Genomic DNA, 6,888 nt, shown 5'->3' with positions numbered 1-6,888 from the left:
GTCTAAGTTTCTCGTAAGGAGGAGGAGAGGGTGGTACCTGCAAGAGACTCTGATGCCTAAATTAGCAAGGATTTTAAACAGATTTTTAGTAGATTGGATTCTGAATATACTTGAGATTTTGTCAGTGTATTTATAGTATAAAGATAACCAGCTTTTTAGAGTAGTTCTATCTTTGATAATGGATGATCGTTCTCTTATTCTTGAGAATTTGTTGAGATCTCCCTTCTAGATAAGATGGAGAGATAATAGAAGATATTTTAGGAGCCAATTGCTTATTCAGATAAGTAGGGTAGAACTACCTTTGTCGTACCCGACCTATATGAGATCGGGTAAATAGAGGATGCTACCTTTTTGGATGGACTTTTATTCTTTTTGAGCCTGACTTAATGTTTTTTTAAGTTAGGGTATAAACAATATTTATTCTTAAATAAAAATAAATCTTTTCAACTCACAATTATAAATATGTATAGAACGAATAAAAAAAATATGAATTGAGCACATAAACCCTATTAGCATACACTCAATCGAGAATTAAAAAAATGATATATTTATTCTTAAATAAAAATAAATCTTTTCAAATCACAGTCATAAACATAGAACGAATAAAAACATATGAATTAAGCACACGAAACCCTATTCGCAAACTATATATAACACATATTTTAACATTTTATTAACAAATTATATTCATAATATTATTCTAATTGTGTTACATATATATCTAAATGCTTTACAATATCAAGTTAAGGGTAAATTTCCAAATCACTCAAACGTACCAAAAAAAAAAAAGAGACAAGAGATGTTAGCATTAACAAACAAGGACCAATCCATCATTGCAGAAGAAGTGCAAATTTTAATATTATTGATAACCAATTCTTAATTCTTTAGTATATTCCTTCTTTTCTCCGGTTTGTAGTGATGAATTTTTGTTTTGTTGTATTGTAAGTGTAGCTTGTATATTTGATTCAGTAGCTCACAGCATGTCGTCTAAGGTCTCGTTCGACTTGACTTGGGTAGAATTAACTATTCTTATCCTTGTACCTGTTATTGATAATGAATATGTCGAAACCTTTTATAGACATCATAGGTTATGTTTAAGTCGAGAGGATGCGAAGAATTATGAGATTGTTGTTGCTGACCCTGAGGAGAGGATCTGCTTTTCCCGACTTGATAGGTCAGAAAGGCATTTTGTATATGTCTATGATTGTTTCTTTACGAAGTTAGGTGTTACCTTTTTTTTCTGAGTTTGTGCGAAGTCCTTAAATTTTGCAATATTGCCCTACCCAATAGCATCCCAATTCGTGGGGATTCTTAAAAATATACCAGCTTCATTATCGGGAACTGAATGTCCAACCTTCTCTTAAAATCTTCTTTTACCTCTTCGTGCTCACCAAACTCTTTAGCTTTAAAAGATAACTTTGGCTTTCTTTCCATGCTATTCAGGATAGAAAATTTTTTGCTATTTTTAATGAGTCCTTCCACGACCTTAAAAATTATTTCTTTAAGGTTTGAATTGTAGAGGGTGTTTGGCCTTTTTTTTTGAATGATGAGGAGAGCCCCTTTTTTCTTTGCATTGGAAAGAAAATCCTATGATAGTTAAATATAACTCGGATGATCTAGACGAGGTAGAGGAGGGTGTGGTCACGGTGTTCCAGGAGTTATGGGTTCGAACTCTTTATCTAGATACAAAAAGGTATTTAGAAAATCTGAGCCAATTTTAATCCGAGTTAGGTAGTTTTCTCTTTCTTTTATAATTTTTGCTTGTAAAATTGTGTTGATGACTAATGTGTCCTTTTTTGAGTGTTGCAAAAAGAATGGCTTCTAAATCAGCTGCCATGAAAATGCTCTAGACGGCTAGAAAGAATGTTGTTGCACGAAACATACAGTTGAAAGAAGCTCGTAAAACCGTCGACCTGTCGTTGTCTTCGAAGTCGTACTCGAGTGCCTCAGTCTCTCTAAAGGTTATTTCTAACCCGATCTCTCGACCGACTCCTCCTCCTCCCAACTTGGCTAAACCAGCAGCTCGTCCTTCACCTTCTATTTTTGAACTAAATCCCAAAAAATACAAAATTTTGGAATCGGAGAATATATATGAGCAGGGTTTTGACGGCCTTAATTAGGCATTGTTTGGATGTAGGAAAGAAAATGGAAGGAAAGAAAAATAAGAGGAAAGAAAATGAGAGGAAAGAAAATAGAAGGAAAAGTAGAGTTATTTGTATGATATTTGGATGAAGAGAAAATAGATGGAAAGAAAATAGAAAGAAAATTTTCTTTTGTTTGGATGGAAAGAAAAGTGAGTGGAAAGAAAATCATAATAGTATAAAATTACATTAATACTCTTATCTATATTATATATAAATTATAATTTAGAGGTAATGACCAAATCAGTACCCGAAAGATTCAAACGCTGATATTTTAGTACCTGACTATTATTATTGACAAAATAGTACCTGAATGTTTTAAAAATTTGCCAAGCATGTCCTGGTGCTTGCCGGACCATTGCTCCGGCGAGTAAGATGCTTACGTGTTCACTGGTTTTTGCTGATAAGAGAAATTTATTTTGAGTTGGAATTTATAATTAAAAATATTATTCCAAACCCTAATCCCTCCCCCTTCCTCATCGTAGCCCCCTTTCCCTTTCCCTTTCCCTTTCCCTCTCCATCGCAGTCGCAGCCCCCTTCCCTCTCCCTCCCTCTCCTATCATCTCATCTCATCTCATCTAATTTCTGCAATAAAAAAGAACAACAATCTAATATCTCAAAATTTCATCCTTTCAAAGCAACTACAAACCAAAACTTTCGATTCTCTCTCTCAGATCAGAGAAGAACGGAACGAGAATCTGAAGAAGAAGCTACAATTCCTGAACATCCCAGAAATCTGTTACCTTTTCTTCCTCTTCGCCTTTTCTCTCCTCTCCACCGCCGCCGCCATCTTTACCGTCACTTCCCTCTACACCAACAAAGCTGTCTCCTTTTCCTCCACCATCTCTGAAATCCCCAAAATCTTCAAGCGTTTGTTCATCACTTACCTCTGGGTCACGCTTTTGATGTTCATCTATAACTTTGTCTTCATGATTTTTTTGGTTTTGCTTATTATAGCAATTGATACACAGAACTCGTTTATGCAGTTTTTCACGGTTATTGTGGGTGTGTTGGTAGTTACCATCACCAAAGAATTGATAAGAGTGCTTTACATTATCATCTTGGTAAGAAATTTGGGGGGTTTGTAGGTGGATTTTTTTCTTTTTTTTTTAATGTAATTGATAGAATATTGTAATACATTTGGAAAGAAACACAAATGGTATTAGTAGATTGTAATTTGAATTGTGATATTGTGTTCTATTGTGCATGCCTTCTATCTGTGCCTTTATATGATCTGCGATGGGAGGGAGAGGGAAGGGGGCAGCGATGGAGAGGGAAAGGGAAGGGGCTGCGATGGGGAAAGAAAGGGAAGGGAAGAGTGTGTTGGGGGGCTGCGATGGGGATGGAGGGGGAGAGGATGGGGGATAAGTTGGGTAGGGGAGCGCTGCGATGGGGAGGGAGATGGAGGGGGAGTCTGCGTTGGGGAGGGAGAGCTTAGGGTTTGGGGGTGGTTTGCCATGTCACCAAAATACGGTGACCATGTCAGCATTGTGTTTGCCGGAGATTTGCTCCGGCAAGTTTGGGGACACGCTTGTCAAATTTTAAAATTTTTTAGAGACTATTTTGTCAATAACAAAAGTCAGGTACCAAAATGTCAGCGTTTGAATCTTTCAGGTACTGATTTGGTCATTACCTCTTATAATTTATTAATGATAAATGGTAAATATGTAATTTTATTTATGTTTGCAACATTTCTCTTCATTTTCATCTCATCCTTGAGATGAAAATATTTTAGTGGATCCCATACAAGCTTTTTTCTTTCCACTCTATTTTCTCTTCTCATCCAAACAACAAAAAACTTACTTTTTCATTCATTTTCTCTCCTTTCAGTTTCTTTCCCTTCAAATTCCCCTCATCCAAACAATGTGTTAAAGTGAAAAGCACATCTTTTTGCATAGCTATATTAGCATAGATGATATTATCATCAGAAGCCGCTTTTAGCTCCTGGTTCGAAATGGAGTTCGGACAACCGATATTTGTGTAACCTTAGTCAAGGAATTAGAGGAAGCTTTCTTAAATGCCATTCAAAGCTTCTAAGAGCATCTCCAACGGGCTAAATTTCGAAGTCCGGTTACTATTTTGTCAGAGAAAAAAGAGAATTGGAGCGTTAGAGTAGAACTCAAGTGAGTTCCTTCACTCATTTCAAGACGAGGGAGTCCCTCTGAATGGGACTCCCATTAGCCAATCCACACTTATCAAATAATAAATAATTATATTTTTATTTAATTAATAATTTATATTAATTATTTATATCATAATTAATATTAAATATTATTTATATTTATATTATTATATTAAATTAGCCGTTGCAAAACTAGCCGTTGTAAAATTAACCGTTAGAAACTAACCGTTACTATGTTATCGTTATTATTAATAAATTAATATTTTGTTACTCTATATATACCACTTAGATACATTTTTATTCTCACACTTTCTACTACTCTTCTTCATCTTTTTCCAAGTTTACGAAATCAAAGTTCTGCTACTATTATTTTTTGTTCGAAAAAATGGATCCAAACCAACTCAACTCTTTCTTCAATTACTTACAAAACTTTTCTCAAATTCCAAATACCCAACAATCTCAAACCTCAAACTTTCAAGTTCTAAATCAAAACTTCACACTACCAAATACATTTCAAAATCCAAATCCACAAAATCTTTCTAATTTTAATTTTCAAGCTCCTTATAATAATCAATTTCCTATATTCCAACCGCAAAATCAAAATTCACAAACACCTCATTTTCTATTTTCATCCATATTTAACCCCTCTATCGGAAATATTACTCTAACTTCATTGTCGTTTCCAACTCAATTCAGTGCATCAAGACATAACTCATCTGGTGTTGGTGGCTCTTCTAACCCATCCTCTCAGACTCCTATACAATCTAGTCCAAATTCGCAATATTCAGATTTTGCCAACCCTCATGGATTAGATGCTATCGACCTCAATGATGATGATATTGAAGATCAGAGGCAAGATAGTATTCAACACTGGCATTGAAAAGAGGATGAGATGCTGATCAGTGCATGGTTAAATATTTCAACTGACCCTGTAGTTGGTACCGATCAAAAGGGAAAAACATTTTGGAGTCGAATTCATAGCTACTGTGTAGAATTTTGCTCCGACATGACAAGGAGGTAGTTGCATGTAAGAAACGATGGTATAAGATCAACAAGGCTGTTGATGATTATGTGCGCATAGGCGAGAGCACTACAATTGAATGCTTGGAAAAATTTGTTGAAGGTGTCATTTCGATGTTCGAGGATGAATACTTGCGAAAACCCAAACCAAATGACGTACAACGCCTGCTACAAATGGCGGAGGGTCGTGGCTTCCGTGGCATGTTGGGTAGCATTGACTGAATGCATTGGCAATGGAAAAATTGTCCAAAGGCGTGGAAAGGTATATACATGAGTGGTTATCGTGGGGTTGCAACCATTGTACTTGAGGTTGTAGCATCTTCAGACCTTTGGATATGACATGCGTTTTTTGGAGTTTCTGATTCAAATAACGATATCAACGTGTTAGATCGTTCTCCAGTGTTCGATGATATTCTAAATGACCGTGCTCCGGAGGTAAATTATACTATTAATGGTAATAATTATACTATGGGATACTATTTAGCAGATGGTATTTATCCTGAATGGGTCACATTTGTCAAATCAATCTCAAAGCCACAAGGGGAGAAACACAAGTTATTTGCACAATACCAAGAAGGGCAAAGGAAAGATGTGGAGCGAGCATTCGGAGTGTTGCAAGCACGCTTTGCAATTATACGTGGTTCATCTCGTTTTTTGGAAAAAAAAAGAAGCTTGCCAACATAATGAGAGCTTGTATTATTATATTGCATAATATGATTGTTGAGGATGAAAGAGACACTTATGCAGGAAATTTTGCTCAAGGCTTAGAGTATGACGATGTCGAAAATGATTTATCACAACCTCAACTGGGAGAAGAAGATTTCGCACCATACCATCAATTTCTCCAAATAAATGCTCAACTTCGAAATAGGCAGCAGCATAGACAACTGAAAGAGGACTTGATTGAACACATATGACAATTTCACAATGCTTGTTGTCAACTATAGAGCTTAATTATGTTTTTCTTTGTATTAAGTAATTTTACAAATTTACTGTAACCCCGAATTATATATTGTGTATTATTGTTATATATGAATTTATTTAATATTAATATTTTTTAATAATGAATTATTTTTAAATTTATAAATTTAAATTACATTATTAAAAAAAAATTAATTACATTAATTTCAAGTATTTTAATTAATTAATTAAATGAGACCACAATAGAAACTAAAGTTAGTTTCTCCTAATAGAAAAAAAAAATATTTTAAATTTTTATTTACTGTTTATAACATAAAAATTGATATGAAGTTATTTTTTATGACTATAAATAAAAATTGAGATGAATTTTCTACTGAAAATGGTCTAAGAAGGAGTCAGCAGAAGAGAAGGATTCTACTCCCTACAATTTTTGTCGGTCGTAGGCCATCTCACGCCGACGTTGTTCATGAGAAGTGACGAGTGACGAATCACATTAGCCATTAACCGCGACCCGAAAGAATCCGTTGAGGAAAGTTCAAAGTTGAATGGGTCATGCCCTGTCTCATCTCAACGATATTCCAATTCCATTAGGCATTATTTATTTCCATTCCACCTTTAAATTTTCAAATCCATCGCCGTTACACTGCACCAACCACATTTCATTATAATAATAATATTTATTAT

Source organism: Arachis ipaensis, chromosome B05 (assembly GCF_000816755.2).
Source record: "Arachis ipaensis cultivar K30076 chromosome B05, Araip1.1, whole genome shotgun sequence".
Classification (NCBI taxonomy): Eukaryota; Viridiplantae; Streptophyta; class Magnoliopsida; order Fabales; family Fabaceae; genus Arachis; species Arachis ipaensis.
The sequence above is the reverse complement of the archived record's forward strand: the minus strand, read 5'-3'. Positions refer to the sequence as shown.